This window comes from Pseudonaja textilis, chromosome 2 (assembly GCF_049901715.1).
Source record: "Pseudonaja textilis isolate UNSWEBS1 chromosome 2, rPseTex1.2, whole genome shotgun sequence".
Classification (NCBI taxonomy): Eukaryota; Metazoa; Chordata; class Lepidosauria; order Squamata; family Elapidae; genus Pseudonaja; species Pseudonaja textilis.
In genome coordinates, this window is record NC_141991.1 from 55,226,735 (window position 1) to 55,245,150 (window position 18,416).

Below are 18,416 nucleotides of genomic sequence, written 5' to 3' on the forward strand. Positions count from 1 at the left end.
AGGTGAGAGCGTTGGGGATTTCGTGGCAGACCTGAGGAACCTGGGTGGTTTATGTGGCTTCGCCAACCTCGAAGAAGCCATGAGAGACCGAATCGTCCTTGGCCTTAGAGATCCAACTGTCCAGAGCAAGATCATGGCCAAGGGAGACATCTCGCTTGCAGATTCCATAGCAGATGCCAACGCGGCTGAAGCCACTCGTAAATCAGCAGCACGAATGTGCCGAACCAGCAGAACCAACCGCCAACCCACCAATGATGCTGGGAAACCTTCAGACAAATACACATCAACCACCCATCATGAAGATGTCGAGTCATCCTCAGACAGCGAGGAGGAAGAAGTCCACAGACTCCGGTCAGAACATGAGCAACGAGACCAGCGGGGTCGTAAACCCAACTACCAATGCGCCAGATGCAGGGGAAACCATCCTCGATCCAAATGCAGATTCTTAGACGCCATGTGTCGTTTTTGCAAAAAACGAGGGCATATTGCAAAAGTATGCAGAAACAAAAGAAATTCCAGCCCCATATGGAGAGGGAGCAGCCCAAAAAGGAATGATGGCAACTCGACCACACAGAGGGACCGCCCTAGCAACCAGTGGAACCAGTACAGCAGACCCCAAAGGTTTAACGGCACACCTAGACGAGAAGAGGCTCATCAAACCATCACCATCGGCCACGCTTCATCGCTTGATGCTAAAAAAATCCATGTAAAGGTCACCATTGAAAATAAACCGTGCATCATGGAAGTCGACTCTGGGTCCTCACTATCCATGGTATCCTGGAAGATGCTCAAGCAACTGATTCCCAACATCTGACGCCAAGACCTCAGCAGTCAGAGACTCATACTGAAAGATTATCAAGGCAACCGGATTCCAGTCGCAGGTACCTGCCATTTCCAGGTCTCTTTCAAGGGACATAATGCAATTCTACCACTCACCATCGTAGACAGAGACCGGCCAAGTCTATTGGGCCTTCAGTGGTTCGCGCCATTAGGAATCGGAATGGCTGGCATCCATCATACTGAAGACGATGACTGGGAGACAGCCCTCGTCCACGATTTCCAAGAAGTGTTCAGCGAAAACTTAGGCAAGTACAAGGGGTCCCCTATTTCATTTAATCTTCACCCCGACATTGCACCCATTTGCCTAAAGCCACACCGAGTTCCCTTTGCTCTCAAACCCAAAATTGATGAGCAACTGGACAAATTAATTGCACAAGGCATGTTAGAGCCCATTTACCACGTCCGATGGGAGACACCAATTGTCACCCCCATAAAGCCTGATGGGTCCTTGAGAATCTGTGGTGACTACAAAGCCACCCTCAATCACGCGCTACAGCAGAGCGCCTATCCAGTACCAGTTGTTCAGCATCTCCTGCATTCACTTGGGGGTGGCAGAATATTCGCAAAATTAGATCTGGCCGAAGCATATCAACAGCTGCCAGTGGATCACGAGACTGCAGAAGCCCAAACTATAGTCACACATTGTGGTGCATTCAAATGCAACAGGCTCCAGTTTGGAGTAAGCGTAGCCCCAGGCATCTTTCAAAGCCTGATGGAGAGACTATTACAAGGTATAAAAGGGGTCGTGCCCTATTTTGATGACGTACTAATAGCAGCCCCAACAAAAAGTCAATTAGAGAAACACCTCAGAACAGTCCTACAAAGGTTCAAAGATGCTGGCCTCAAGGTTAAGAAGGAAAAGTGCCAGCTATGCACAGAAAGGGTGGAGTTTCTTGGCTACCTTCTTGACAAACAAGGAATCCACCCTACAGAAAAGAAATTGGCAGCTATCAAAAATGCCCCAAGACCTAAAAACAAAACTGACCTCCAAGCCTTCCTGGGACTTATTAACTTTTATAACATTTTCCTACCCCAGAAGGCGACTGTTGCAGAGCCCCTTCATAGACTACTCAATAAAAGGGCCTCCTGGATTTGGGGACGTCGGGAGGAACATGCCTTCCAGCAAGTAAAAGACCTCCTTACCTCTGATGCAGTGCTAATTCAATATAACGAGACACTCCCCTTGACTGTTATTTGTGATGCCTCACCATTTGGGGTGGGGGCCATCCTGAGCCACATTCTACCAAATGGCTCAGAGGCACCAATTGAATTTTTTTCAAGAACTCTTATCAAAAACAGAAAGAAACTATAGCCACTTAGATAAGGAAGCCCTTGCTATTGTCTCTGCGATTAAAAGGTTTCATGAATATGTATATGGGAGACCATTTTCTATTATTACGGATCATAAGCCATTACTTGGCATTCTGGCGGGCGACAAACCTACCCCACACATTCTCTCCCCCAGAATGACGTGATGGTCTGAATTCCTAGCTGCCTACGACTATCAACTAAAATATCACCCGGGGAAATCTATTCCTCACACTGATGCCTTGAGCCGCTCGCCACTACCCGAGCCACAGGAAGACCCAGCTCCCACGCTCCCAATACTACAAATCGAGACAATTCCCTCACCTCCACTAACGGCCCAGGACATCACCTTTGAAACCAAAAGAGACTCTTGTTTGGCACGAGTTCTTGGCTGGGTGGAGAGGGGATGGCCAGAATATGACCCCAAGGAAACCTTTAAGCCATTCAAAAACAGACAGACAGAGCTTTTCTCACAAAGAGGGTGCGTTTTATGGGGAGACAGAGTTGTCATACCAACTAAACTACAAAAAAAAGTCCTGCAAATGCTACACGATGGACACCCGGGCATCGTGCGTATGAAAGCGCTGGCAAGAAGTTACGCCTGGTGGCCAGGAATGGACAAACAAATTGAAACCTGGGTCGCCTCTTGTAACAGATACCAGGAAAACCACTCAGCCCCACCAAAAGCTCCACCAGCAGAATGGGAAACACCCCGGGGTCCCTGGTCACGCATTCATATTGTCAGCCTCAAGATCTCTTCGGCTACCCTAACTGCTATCTTAACTGCTAGGCTGTCATTAGCAACAGGGGGAGGGGTAATTGTGGGGGGAAGAGAGCTGGAGGTGTTTTGCATTCCTTTACTGTGGGTAAGCAAAAGGAGGGGGTGTATGATTTCTTCTTTTCAACTTTCCATTTCCTTGCTAGCTTTTATCCCTTTTTGCGCAGCTGTGAAGTTTTATCAAAATATGTCAAGGTCAACGGACAGAGGCCTCATCACCACCTGAAGATGCCCACATGATCATATTCAGAACTTTTAATTGCAAGAGACTTCTGGACTTTGGGGAGTGGGAACAATTCCATTCCTTTGTATATGTGATCTGCGCGCCAAATTCTCAGATTCGGAATTCCATCTGTAGCTTCCACTTTAATTTCCAGTAAAAGAATAACTTTGCTCTGATCCATGGAGTCTGGGTATTTCTTTCTTGGATTTTGAAGGGAGCACACACTGACACATATTGACTTTGCGGGACCTACTAGAGGCCACACTTTCCTAATAACTGTAGATGCGTATTCTAACTGGCTCGAGGTCAATAAAATGAAAACAACCACTACTGAGGCAAGAAATTGAACAGACTCTTTGCCACACACGGCCTACCTGATATCCTGGTTTCTGACAATGGGCCCCAATTTACTGCCTTAGCCTTTGAACAATACCTAGCTGAACGGGGCATCCGACACGCACTCACATTGCCGGCTCAACCAGCGGCGAATGGTAGGGCTAAACGAATGGTTCAGTTCAGAAAATGGAACAAGGTAATATCCACGATAAAGTCACTAGAATGCTGCTTCTTCAACACATCACACCTAACAGCACGACTAACAAGAGCCCAGCTGAACTCCTGATGGCCAGGAAACTCAGATCGCCTCTAGACCGCTTGCACCCTGCCTACACCCCGGAAAAGCCCCTGGGTTCCAGCAGCAGGCATCGCGCCTTTAAGGTAGGAGACCTTGTATTTGCAAAATATTTTACTGGGGATCCCCTCTGGATTCCTGCTCAAGTAACTCAAGTCACGGGTCCCCGCTCCTACCGTCTACTCACCACTGATGGCAGAGTGTGGAAACCCCATATTGACCAGCTACGCTCCAGACTGACCACAACTTCCATCCCTGACCCCAGCCTTGACACCAGGGGGGGAGGGGAAGCAGTGAGCCCGGAAATAGAACCAACACCTGTTTATTCTGAACTAACACCGAGATCACCACACCTTAGCTTGCAATACTCACCAGCTGTGGTTGAACCTGGGCAGACGAACACTTTACCAAGAAGCAGCAGCCAAGCAGGTTCAGCGAGCCTGGGGAGCCATAGCAGTAGCAACGAAGCTGAGGACTCTATCACCCCGGGGACATCAGAAGAGAGCCCCAACCATGGCACCGGTTCACCGTTCCTGCTAGATCCAGCAAACAGTCCAACTGAACCCGAATTTGAACATGGACAATTGGAATTGCGTAAATCAGGTAGACAGGTGCGAAGACCTGCCTACCTGCGAGACTATATAGCTCCACCCCTTAAACGGAACTGAGAGGGGAGGGGTGTTCCGGACTAGCAGGCTCAAAAGCCTGCAACTCTGATTGGCCCGCGAATAGCAGATCATGATTGGTCACCACAGACTGATGCGATTGGCTAATAAACGGGCTGCCGCGATTGGCCCTGCCAAGAGCGGCAAACTCAAATTGCTTTCATTGGCTGCCTAGCCAGGATAGCTCGCTCAGATCTGAAGTCACTAATAAAGAGCTGTTGTTGTTATCTGAGTCTTGCCTCCATTTCTGAACCATCCTCCCAGATTTAACTGTGTTGGTGTTGGACTGAGGCCACTAATTGGAGCACAGACTCCAAATTGATGGTGCATTTGACTCTGCCATTATGTTCACTTGGTCATCAATATGTGGAAATACAAAATGTTCTTCTTTTTTTAAAAGAATCCTCTACATTTAATCCTCTACATTTTTCTATATGGAGCACAAGATTCAATTATTTTTCTGAAAAATATATGCATTAATTGATTTTTGTTTTTATACCTAACTTATAGAACAGTTTATAATATGCATAGATAAATACTTCCAAATCCTGTTTTGGTGGAAGATATTTAAGATTTATTTAGGAATATTTAACTCCAAATTTAATGAAGGGATCCTTGGAGCAATGGGAATTTAAAAATAGCTAGGCTGTTTTAATGAATAACTGAAAAAGCTGTGTTCAAGCATTTCTTTTGAACAATTTTCAAAGCCTACGAAGCATAATGTACTGAAAACATGAAATATATCAGAACTTTTCTATGACATGGTTAGATTTCTGGTGCATTATTTGTATTACAAAAACAGATATAAACATATACAGATATCTATTTTAATATTTATTTTAAAACTTTATCGACATTTGGCATTCTTCTATACAAACTAAGTAAAACTTGTAAAGAAAAAACTGCACAAAATTTATTAGTAGTGTTTACTTCAAGCTTGCAGCTACAGCCACAAATGGAATTATGACAGTTTTTCAACAAGAATATATTTTACTAGAGTACATTTATTTCCTACAAATAACTGGAGTCCCTTATTATTACTATTACAGTAAGTTCTCTGGCAGAAACACACACACACACACACACACACACACACACAATTTCTTCTGCAACAATCTAAAGACAATGTTAAGACATAATAAAGTGTAATAATGATCTTATAAGGAACAGAATTATCTGCTACCTGTCTTGATTTTTGGTAATTTGCCAGTACTACAAGATTTTATTAATGAATTACAACAAAGGACTTGTTAAACTTAATGCTGAAAGTAAGCCTCTCTTGTGTAGGAAACCATATTTAAAAGTGATTACAATAACTAATCATTTCACATTTAACGAACTAAACAACAAAGGTATTATGGAGCTACCACTACTATTCCAAATCTTTTCTGAATTTCTCCCTTCAGAGAAAGCATAAACCCTACAAGGAAATATATTTTTAAATATGTTCTCTTTACTAAATATTACTCATCAAATTATCAGCAATAATTCCTCTTTCTTAGAATATCACACTATTTCTCTGTACCTATTATATAGGTTCCAAGTATCCTAGATACCACAATTTCTTGTTGCTTTCTGCTATTTTTCAAACAGTTTCAAAGTTGAATTTGTTGTTATTGTATATGTTCAGTGAGTGGTAGAAAGTTCTAAAAGAAAGAATATATAAAAGTGGTGATGGTTTAAATAAGATAGAAACATGATCCCTACTCTTAGAATTTCATAAAAATAAAATTCATACTTTGTTAAGAATTAAGATCGGGGTGAGATGCTACCGGTTCTGCCCGGTTCTATAGAACTGGTAGCTCTGAAGAGCAGCAGACACCAAACCAGTTCTGTGTTTGCTGCTGTTTAGCCCACCCGCCTGTCCTTTATTTCCTGCTTTTTCAACCTCAGCTGCTTTGCACAGCACAGCAGAGGTTTAAAAAGCAGGGGAAAAGTTGCTTTTCAAATGTTGCGTGCAGTGCTTTTCAGCTGTCCGGGTGGCAGAGCTGAAGGGTTTTTACATGTGCACGCAGAATGTAGTCACCGAACCGGTAGTAACATCGGTGGAATCCCACCCCTGATTAAGATATATGTTTCTGTAGTATAATGATTACTAAATATTATAAAGCTTTTCTTCTTGCTTGGGATGTTTCATTTCCTAATGAAAATTCAGAAGAAAGCTATTTTTGTTGTTGTTGTTAGAGTTGTACCTGTGGTATTTGTAGAGCACAACCTGAAATGCTGGCATGGTTTCTGCTGCCTCTTGTGTAAAAAGAAATGGACACCAAGCCATTTTTGCTATTGCGTATAATAAATGATTAGTAGCTGTGCTCTGAAAATTCAGAAGTGAGATTTTATTACCTGCTTCTGGATACATTAGGCAGTGAATTTTTTTTACATTCAAAATCTGTGCTTTATTATTGAGATAACCATCCTTGTTCTATTTTTTTCCTATGCCCCATCAATAAAATAAATTTCCATGGTCATATTATTAAAACATAAAATTAATTCATAATTTTCATAGAGTAAATTCACATTAATTAGTATTCATCCATTCTGGGAAAGAACAAAAACAGACACTGTTGTTCAGTATTGCATTCCTGCAGTTTTTCCAGAATGCTGGCATTGAGAAATCCTGAATGATAAGTATGATTATAAATATAATGATGACAATAACTGGAAAGGGTAGCTTTTCTGCTTGCCCTCCAGGAACCAGATTAGATGAGTATATTTTATTTCTTTTAAAGCACTTTGCTTATTTATTATAAATATTGAGCTCTACTTTCTTTTGTAAACACAGTCAAATTAGCTTACAGATAGCAAAATATAGTTAAACAATAGATATAAATATAACAAAAAAGAGGATTTAAATTAGAGCGATTAAAAATACACTGCTCAAAAAAATAAAGGAAACACAAAAAAAGACATCCTAGATCTGAATGAATGAAATATTCTTATTAAATACTTTGTTCATTACATAGTTGAATGTGCCGGCAACAAAATCACACAAAAATTATCAATGGAAATCAAATTTAGCAGCCCATGGGGGTCTGGATTTGGAGTTACACTCAAAATTAAAGTGGAAAAAAATACTACAGGCTGATCCAACTTTGATGTAATGTCCTGAAAACAAGTCAAAATGAGGCTCAGTAGTGTGTGTGGCCTCCACGTGCCTGTATGACCTCCCTACAACACCTGGGCATGCTCCTGATGAGGTGGCGGATGGTCTCCTGAGGGATCTCCTCCCACACCTAGACTAAAGCATCCCCCAACTCCTGGACAGTCTGTGGTGCAACATGGCGTTGATGGATGGAGCAAGACATGATGTCCCAGATGTGCACAATTAGATTCAGGTCTGGGGAACGGGCGGGCCAGTCCATAGCATCAATGCCTTCCTCTTGCAGGAACTGCTGACACACTCCAGCCACATGAGGTCCAGCATTGTCTTGCATTAGGAGGAACCCAGGGCCAACTGCACCAGCATATGGTCTCACAAGGGGTCTGAGGATCTCATCTCGGTACCTAATGGCAGTCAGGCTACCTCTGGCGAGCACATGGAGTGCTGTGCGGCCCCCTAAAGAAATGCCACCCCACACCATTACTGACCCACTGCCAAACCGGTCATGCCGGAGGATGTTGCAGGCAGCAGAACGTTCTCCACGGCGTCTCCAGACCCTGTCACGTCTGTCACATGTGCTCAGTGTGAACCTGCTTTCATTTGTGAAGAGCACAGGGCACCAGTGGTGAATTTGCCAATCTTGGTGTTCTCTAGCAAATGCCAAACGTCCTGCACGATGTTGGGCTGTAAGCACAACCCCCACCTGTGAACGGCCCTCATACCACCCTCATGGAGTCTATTTCTGACCATTTGAGCAGCCACATACACATTTGTGGCCCAGTCGAGGTCATTTTGCAGGGCTCTGGCAATGCTCCTCCTGTCCCTCCTTGCACAAAGGTGGAGGTAGCGGTCCTGATGCTGGGTTGTTACCCTCCTATGGCCTCCTACACGTCTCCTGATGTACTGGCCTGTCTCCTGGTAGCGCCTTCATGCTCTGGACACTATGCTGATAGACACAGGAAACCTTCTTGCCACAACTCACATTGATGTGCTATCCTGGATGAGCTGCGCTACCTGAGCCACTTGTGTGGGTTGTAGATTCTGTCTCATGCTACCACTAGAGTGAAAGCACCGCCAGCATTCAAAAGTGACCAAACCATCAGCCAGAAAGCATAGGAACTGAGAAGTGGTCTGTGGTCACCACCTGCAGAACCACTCCTTTATTGGGGATGTCTTGCTAACTGCCTATGCTTTCTACCTGCTGTCTATTCCATTTGTATAACAGCATGTGAAATTGATTGTCAATTGTCAGATTTTCAGTTGCTACCTAAGTGGACAGTTTGATTTCACAGAAGTGTGAATGACTTGGAGTTAAATTGTGTTGTTTAAGTGTTCCCTTTATTTTGTTTGAGCAGTGTATTTGTAAATTAGATGCTATGTCTGGAAACTGCATGCGTGAATGCTTGGGTATTGACCAATCTTCTGCTGTTTCAAATAAATCCCAGTAATTGCTTCTTTTCACCCAAATCACCCAATTCATCCAACTTATTCATTATACATCTTCTAAGATTTTCTTGAAATTTAATATTGTATTATTGGGACTATTTTTTTAAAGCTTTTGAGAGGTAATTTTGGTGACAAAATGTATTTTGGTGTTTAAAATGATGCAAATATTCCAGTATATGTGGACACAATACTGCCAACTAAATTTGCTCCAGTTAGTACACTGACAATAGGTTCTTATGTTATTATCCTTTACAGCATGATTTAGTAATTTTAAATAATACATTGTAGAAGAGTTAAACATATAAATCTAAGTATAGATATAAATATAAGTATAGATTTATATGTTTTAACTCTTCTACAATGTATTATTTTAAATAGATCTATCTATAAAGATATGAGGCATTTTTGTCACTCCTGCTTCAATTTGTTCTCATGCCTATACATAGAAAGTAAAGGAAATGGTTTACTTTCCACTTTATGGAAAGTAAACCATTTCCTGCTTAGCAAACAGTATACAGAAATGGTTAGTTGAAAGATAGTTTCCAAATTTCTTTAAAGGACCTATCATCCTAATGTAACATTTAGAAGCAATGCTTGTTATTTAATATTCAAAATTACCAAAGAATGTTTTAATATAGGAAGCCAAGTAACTACAATAGACTACAATCAGACATTTCCACTTCATTTACACATTTCAAAATCAATCTGCTTTACATACATCATTGTATATTTTCTTCTTTTAATTATCATGCTGCATCTCAGAAAAACCAATGCATAGATTACACCTATGAAAACACGACTGATTAGTATCATAGCTCAGAAACTTTCTCCAATCCTATTTTAAATAGGAAAATCAATCATAAATCAGAGAATGATTGAAGTTTTCTTTAGAACGTGACACAAGTCCTTACATGGGAGTTAAATACAATTTTCCTTCTTTTACCCACATACTTTAAAAGTGTAGTTTTTTTCAGTTTAGTTTTTAAAAAAACAATCTTACTTTGAAATAAATGTTTAGAATTGTATTTTGCAAGCTGAAACTCAATTGGAGAATGAAAAACAATATAAAGAAATCAAATGGCTAGTTATGCTAATTACAACTGTAAATGTGTTACATTTTGAGTCAGAAAATTCCCAGAAGTAGCTGTCGAGAGCATACAATAATTATTTCTCTGAAGCAGATTTGGAAGGTAGGCAGGGAAATATATGTTAAAATTAGATTTAATCTTCAACCCTAGTACTTAGGAGTTCAGGTTCAGTTCTTGAATTCTGAACATTGTAACATTAATTTTGTAACACCAATCCTCCAGATAGCATGTGAAAGAGTACAATTTATAAATCCATGCTTCAAAATAGCTGATAATTAAAGCAGGATTGGAATGAAAGCTAAAATGAATAATAAATGGAGAACTGACCATTTTGGGAATCCAAGGGGAACAGGGAATCCTTATAAGAATAATAAAAATGAGATTAAAAATTGGGAAAAGTCACATATATCTAATGATAATTAAAAAAAACTTTTGACAACTTGGCTGGAATAAACTGTTTATTATGGCAGACAGCAATAGTTTTAGTTTTGAAACAAAATTTATATATAATTTAAAAAAATATCAGAGCACAATATATTTTTGGCTTGAGTTCATGAAAGCTTATGCCATAATAAATATTTATGGTTCACTAAGCTCTGTTGATTTTGCTTTCGTCTCTGGAAATTAAAAAAAAAAAGAACATCACTGTGCAGACAAATGCTATAATACACAGTTCAGATTTAGACATGGAGAGAGAATAAGAGGAGCTTGAATGCCCAGAAGCCTCTGTGGCAAACTCCTTCGAATCAGTCATTTCCATCCATCTCTACTGAGCAGAAACATCTAAGAGCAACAGCAGTCTCCACCATTGTCTTCTAAATACCAAAACAAACCTAATAAATTAAGCAAATGCATGCATACGTACAATAATACCTGGATTCAATAAATATTTTTGATTTTGTACAGGCAGTCCTTGACTTGCGACCACAATTGAGCCCAATATTTTCACTGATGAGTAAGGCAGTTGTTAAGTGAGATGCCCTATTTTATGACCTTTTATTGTTGTTAAGGCAATCACTATAGTTGTTAAATTAATCATCTGATTGTTAAGGAATCTGGCTCCCCAAGATTCTTGATTTTGCTTGTCAGAAGCTCCCTAGGAAGATTGCAAAGGACATTCCTATGACCGTGGGATGCTGTAACCATTGTAAATACATAGAAACAACTGATCATGTGACTGAGCTATACACTCAGTTGACTTCCCTTTTGAATTATTTCTTATTATCGTATTATGCTTTTTCCGTTAGAATTGCTCTTCTTTACTCTCCCTGACCTGGGCTGTAAAGTCCAAGCCAACAGCTAGAGGGCAGGAAAGACATTCAGAAAATGAACTTCTGACTGAGTCTAGCCTACCTTGCAAATATATGTAATTATGGTTGAACTTCAGAATAAAATGTGTGAGCCCAATCAAGGCCAGTGAGATACAAACTGTGTAAACAAATGTTTATGAAACATATTCATTTTGAATATGTTTGCTCTAGATATTTATAAAGTCACCCAAAAGCACTCTGTAAAATAACTGGTTGATTTTATAGTAGGAAAAAAGATTTAGAAAATCGAATGACCCAGTTACATCTGTGCAAGCTGCAGACTGATCATATATATGAATAAGACTGTGTTAAATCATATAGGGAGCAAATAATATTCAGAATTACTCACATTCAAACTAATGGCTTAAAAACTCAATTCTAATCTAAATCCTGCTATTTCACTATTGTGAACTTCTTTTCTTTCTATAACATTAGTCATTGATTTAGAAGAATATTATTTGGCTGCATGCTTCATAGAAATATATCAGCAAAAAATGTATTTATGAAAATTTATCCAATTCAGAGGATAGCTGAAAATTATGCAGCTCAATACTTAAGTGGAATGACCTTGGGAGAATGAAGGGAGGGCTGCAGATGGGACAACCGGCCTGTAAAATATGTCCTTGCCTACCGAAGGAAGAAATGGAGTGGGAACTGTTTCAGAAGAGATCCTCCCTGGCTTTCTAGAGAATAAAAAGAAAGAAGGGAGAAATACTTTCAGTCTTGCAAGGTTTAGTTAATATAACCTTACAACAAATAGTGCTAGTACTCCTGATTGTGCTTCTTGAGTAGAATACCTTAGGGCAGGGGTCGCCAACCTTTTGGACTTCAGGGACCACCAAACTCATAATTTTAAATCCCAGGGACCACTAACTGGTTCTGTGGGTGTGGCCTAATTTGTGGGTGTGGCTTGGTGGTCATGTGATTGGCTGGGCATGGCTTGTATGTAAATATTATAAATATTCATATAAATATTGATTTTTTTATAAAAAAAGAGCAACTTTCAACCAAAATCAGGCAAAGCAGGCAGGCAGATTAAGTTGCTCACAGAATCACAGATTCATTCAGAAATCTATCTATCTGCCATTGGCTAGCTCAGTCTGTCACAAAAAAATTTGCTTGCAAGCAAACTCATCAAATTAACTCACAACACACCATGTATGTAAATATTGAATATTTTATAATTTAAAAAGAGCAACTTTTACCCAAAATCAGACAAAGCAGGCAGGCAGATTGAGTTGCTCACAGAATCATTCAGTGATCTATCTATCTGCCATCGGCTAGATCAGTCTCTCAAATTTGCTTGCCGTGAGTCTGCACTGAATAACAGAACCTCCAGTCCTAAAGGAGGTTCGGCTGTGCTTAAAAGCAGAGCCAAAGATCTGAAGACTAGCTAGAAAGCAAGAAATCCAACCATTTCCTGCTTCCTAGCTAATCTAAATCTCCTGGCACAGCAGAACAGATAATGGTTGGAAAAAGGAAAAATAGCAATTTTAGCAGGCAAATTTGCCGGGTAAGGAGTGAGTGGGCGAGGAGCATTCCTGCGGGCCATGTGGGTGGCACAGCCTTGTGTTTCTGTGCAGCCTGGATTAATTGCTTTGGGTGGGGTGCTCTGGGGGTGAGATTTCTCTGTGGCCCACCAAAATTTTCTCACGGCCCACTGGTTGGCAACCGCTGCCTTAGGGGCAACAATTCTGTGGTGCACTGAATTTAACAGACAATAAATACTTTGATGTTTTATTGATTTTCCAACTTACTGATATCCAGGAGATTTTCAGTCTTTTTTTAAAAAAAATAAAGTTTTATTGAGTTTTAACAAAACAAATAAAACATCTTATTTGAATACAGCATGGTTCCGGGTTATCACATTTCTATACAGACACAATTTCATATGCATATTCATCTTATATATTCAACTTCATATCTTATTACTCTTTTTCCAACTTCTCACAATTTCTCCCTTTACTTCTCTTAGTTTTCTTTTATGATTATCTCATTTTCTTATTTAATTCTATTTCTTTTACCTAAATTTCTATATATTTTTATTCATTATACTTATACTTTTGTCTGTCTTGTTTACAATTTCATTATGTTCTCTTCCAACATTCTTAAAAAGCAAAATTCCTTCTATGATTGCCAATCAGAGTGCAACACCTTTGTCTTATTGTTATTATCATATGAAATTTCATTAAACATTAAATTTATGCATTTTAAAATTATAATATTCGAATTTCTAATATCTAATATCTATTTTATATCATGTAAATCTAATCATTCGGAATCAGCTTAGTACTTCCCCTTAAAATGTAAAAAGAAAAATTCTAAAAACAGCAAAAACATTTACAAAAATATATATATATATATATATATATATATATATATATATATATATATATATATATATATATATATATATATATATATATATATATATATATATATATATATATATTAGTGAACAAAATAGTTATTCAAATTTATTCTAGTACTGGTATGAGCCTTGTAAATCTTTCACATTTCTTTTCAATATTTTATCAATCTTTAGAAACAATTACAATGTTTCCCTCTCTTCTTTATTATTGCATTAATTATAAATAAACATACCATTACATAACAATACAGTTTTATCTCATAGATTATTTACTTATTTCATTTCTAACTCATTACAATATTCTACTGTCACAACACTATCTTTTGTACCTTTGCAGAATCCTCACTTTTAACTTAATTTAGCCATTGTCTCTGTGTTTTCTAGCTGAGCAAATACCTTTAATCCTAGTACGTTTCCCCTTTTTCTTTATTTCCTGCTTTTGTCCCTCATGAGTTCTTTCCCTTTCTATCTTCCCCCCCTTTTTCTCATCCCTTTTTTTATACCCTTCTCTCTCTAATTTTCCCTTCTGGGGTTTTCCTTTCTGCTTTTCCTTGCTGTTATACTTCCCTTTCAGACTATTTTTCTTTTTGGCTGTTCCCTTTAATCTCAAACTTTTAACTCCTTTCCCCCTTTTCCCCCTTATTACCACACTTTGCATTATTTAATCATTTAAAATGGCTTCCTCTTTGTCCCGCCCTTCTTCTTGCTCTTGAAGCTTTTCCTTTTGCTTTTCATAGTTCAGCTTCTCCATTTCAAGAAATTTAAATACGAAGCCAAAGGATCTTCCTCCCCTTTCTGCATCTTCTTTCTGTTTTTTAAGACTCATCTTCAATTCCTCCAGGAGTGATGCCATTTTAAACACTTTTGAACAACCATCTGATTGACTTTAAGTAAAAACAGAAGAAAGAAAAGACCAATGCCAAAAAACACTTTTTTTTTAATATCACCAGATGATCCCAGACTGTTCCTTCTTGTTTCTTTCCTTTACTTTTCCTTTCCGTGGGTTATTGTATCCTTTAATGAGGTTTCAGTTACAATGTATCCTCGGGAGTCTTTTCAAAGTTTCACTGTTAATCCTCTTTATTTTTCCAGGTGGCACTCCATTTTTTCATTATTCCAAGTTCCACCCTTTTGCCTCCACTCTTCTCCTTTTTAGGGCTTTAAAATGACCAAAGAAAAAAATATTTATTCTCCTTTTGACACTTAAATTTCAGCTGAAAATTGCCTATTAGTGTCAAGGTAAATTAGTACAGATTTCTTTCCATATCATTTGTAATTGTCAATACAAAGGTTAAAAAAGGGTGGGTTAACTTCCTTTTCTCTCTCTTTTGCCACTTAAAAGTCTTCTTTCAGAAGTATCTCTCTAGGTACTTTTAGATTCAGGGTACCTTGCTTAGATGTTCTCTGTTGTTTAGCCTGGTCTGTCCTGCTTTCCTCTTTTTCTTCCTCCTGCACAATCTTATCCAGTCGGGTTCTTCTTTGAGGTGGCCATTTCTGACCACCGCTACAACCACCTTCGGGAAAAAGAGTTTAGACCAGCCAAGGAGGAGATATGCAGCTCCCCTCCACTCAGCTAGCAGTCTCCCCACTCTTCACCAACTCTACGAGGTGGCTTCAGCCCCGAATCCAAAGGATCAGGGCGCTCCAGTGGCAAGCACAGATCGAAAATGCACACAATCGCGGATTTCGGTCTGTTGCTGAAGAAAACCAAACCAGAAGTTGAGATTTTCAGCCTTAAGTTGCCACAACCACAACAGTATCCTATCAACTGTTATTAACTTTTTGTCTTAATCAAGATTCCAGGTACCTCATCACCAGAATACTATGTTACTCAGGCTGAAAACAGTGGTGAGTTAAGGTTACATTTCTGTCCTGTTGATGGAAACAACATTCACCTCACCCAGAAAACTAAGAATTATAATGTCTGGGATGACAAAAGAAGAAGATATTTCTGTCTTTTGGATCGATCATTATAATTATGAATATGAGACGAATATACTACACTAGTTTCAGAGCAAAGTTTTGGTTTGGCTGAAATTAGATAAATGACACTGTATAGTCCTACAGATTTGGTGTTTTGCTGTTTTCAGCTAAATGATTCTGTCTATAGATTAAATAATATATAAAATTGCATAGAACAATATATCAAACAGTGTTTCTGCATGTAGAATATTGTTTAGAGTTGAAGCCAAGCTAAGAAATCATTATGAACTAATGAAACATACAGCCCTTATGTAATTTACCCACCTAGTCTTGGCAGGAATACATGCCCTGTAATTTGCAGATCTGAATATAAAAACATCTCAAATTGAATCCCCAGCATTTCTTTTTAACCTGCACAGTGCTTCGATTTTGTTGCACAACACTCTGAAAATGTCTTTTTCATCAACTATTAGACCAAATGAGCTGATCCTCAAATAGTTGCCTGTTAAAAAATACTTTTAAAATTGGTAACCAGGAACTACATCTGATTCTTATCATAATAAATAATGGAATGATATTTTATTTTATTGATGGTTGTATATTATCAGACAATAAATACTTTTATGTTTTATTGATTTTCCAACTTACTGATCTCCAGGAGATTTTCAGTCTTAAGTTGCCACAACTACAACAGTGTATCCTATGAACTGTTATTAACTTTTTATTTTAAGTAAAAGAAAATATTTACTAGTAAGCTATAATAGTAAGCAATAGAACTGAACTATATATTTTACCCCTTCTTTGCCAGGCTTACAGGTAGAAAATTAATAAATATTACTTTAAAAGAACTGTGCATTGAACTGAACTCAACAAGCCCAAGTGCTTCAATATCAGATTGTTTTATCACAGCAATTTATTTAAGTTTAAATAAAATTCTCATCACTTACCATGTAGGAAATGGCATGTAAAATAGTCGACCTTGATAGGAATTTAAATGTTCATACACTAAATATTAAAAGTGTTTGCTTAAACTGACATCCAAAATTATGAACAAAATTCTGTTGATTGACCAATTGCTTTGTTTATTATTAATAGATAAATTGGTTGTATTTTTCAAAGTGGTAAGTGAGCATTGTGGTACAATACAACCCGCCTTTTACTGTTGCCTTCTCTAAAGGGTCTCACTTTTCCAGTTACAGCCATAGTTTTCCTTATTTATTTCTTTTGTAAAGCCCTCTTATGAATCACACATTTACTAAGGATTTCTCTATGCAATTACTGTAAGTTTCAGACAACTAGAAGATTGAAACCATTTCAGGTTGGGCTGAACTTGTCAAGAAAAGGAAATCTTTGGAATAAATTACACATCCTGGGTGTAGAATTCTATCCATGGTTGTCTGTAAGCATGTGGGTGGATCGATCTCTACTATATGCCATATCCGTTTCCTACAATAATCATTACGTATACACAAAACACAGCCTGGTTGTTTCCAGTCTTCAATAACACGCTAGCTATTAAAATGCAAATAATGGGTTATAGTTATAACATACAAGTTTATGTTGACATTTAAATCCTTTCATTTTTTTAAAAAAAATAGCTTGTGTTTTCAATCTTTTTCCGCATTCTGAATCTAAGTATTTCAATACTAGGAAAAAAGGTACAATATAACTGAAAAACAAAAGTGCAATAGAACAGCAACAATAACAAAAAGAACAGAGATAATGATAAAAAAAAATATAATGAATATTTCTTTGTATTAAAGCAATTATTAAAATACTAAATAGCAATAGCACTTAGACTTATATACCACTTCATAGTGCTTTACAGCCCTCTCTAAGCTGTTTAGAGTCAGCATATTGCTGTTCTGACCCAAGCCTTGTTCAAATTAAACAAACACAAATTGTGTATAAAAGCAAACCTTTCTTAATGCGGCACTATGAATTCAGTGCATTCCCAGCCAAGAGACATGGAAACCTAATTGTCTGATATCAAAAGTAAGCCCTTCCAATGTTGCAAAAGGCCGCCAAGAACAGAAGACTAATTACTGATTAAATATCCACCAACAGAAGTTTCAAAAACCAGAGTAAGCAGGGCTTCAATGAGGACTATGAGTCTAAAGAACTTCTTTGCTTCCTGAAAAGAACACATCCAGAGACATTTCTGTGGTCATGGGCCCAACATGACATCACACCACAGCACAAAGCATAGTATAAAACATGGAACACTGTTACCTTCCCACTGAAGTGGTACCTATTTATTTAGTTTATTTACTTCAAACTGCTTAGATGGACAGGAGTTAGGTAAAGGGAGCAGGTAATGGGAGTTCACTTGGTCATGCAGTGGTAGGACTCAAACCGCCCGAGCACACAACTTCTCCAGCATCTTTTAAACCACTGAGCCACCACACCTTTGAATTTTAAAACAGTACAAATCCTATATATTAGATATAGGACTTGTAGTGTACTTTAAATATTTATCATCTTAAAAATGAGTCAAAGTCTGTAGAGGAAAGTACAGTTATATATTAGATACAACTGTACTTTCCTCTATAGTCTTTAACTCATTTTTAAAATGATAAATATTTAAAGTACAGTAATGGTGAAAGAAGAAAATAAGAGTGACATTGCACATGGAAAAAAGACAATAAGTAGTTGGTGGAAGAAGGATAAAAAGAATAAATGTGAAGAGCCAATTAAGCAACTTATACAGAGTTATGATAGTAAGCCCAAATA

The 18,416-nt window shown here is 38.3% G+C and overlaps 2 protein-coding genes across 4 annotated transcripts in view; both read right to left on the bottom strand.

Annotated features, from left to right (window-relative positions):
* SYN2 (synapsin II) overlaps window positions 1-18,416 on the bottom strand; it is a 131,366-nt gene that overhangs the window by 81,705 nt on the left and 31,245 nt on the right. The gene's annotated exons all lie outside the window — the stretch shown is intronic.
* The window catches only part of CNBP (CCHC-type zinc finger nucleic acid binding protein), a 549,700-nt gene that overhangs the window by 20,560 nt on the left and 510,724 nt on the right, over window positions 1-18,416 (bottom strand). The gene's annotated exons all lie outside the window — the stretch shown is intronic.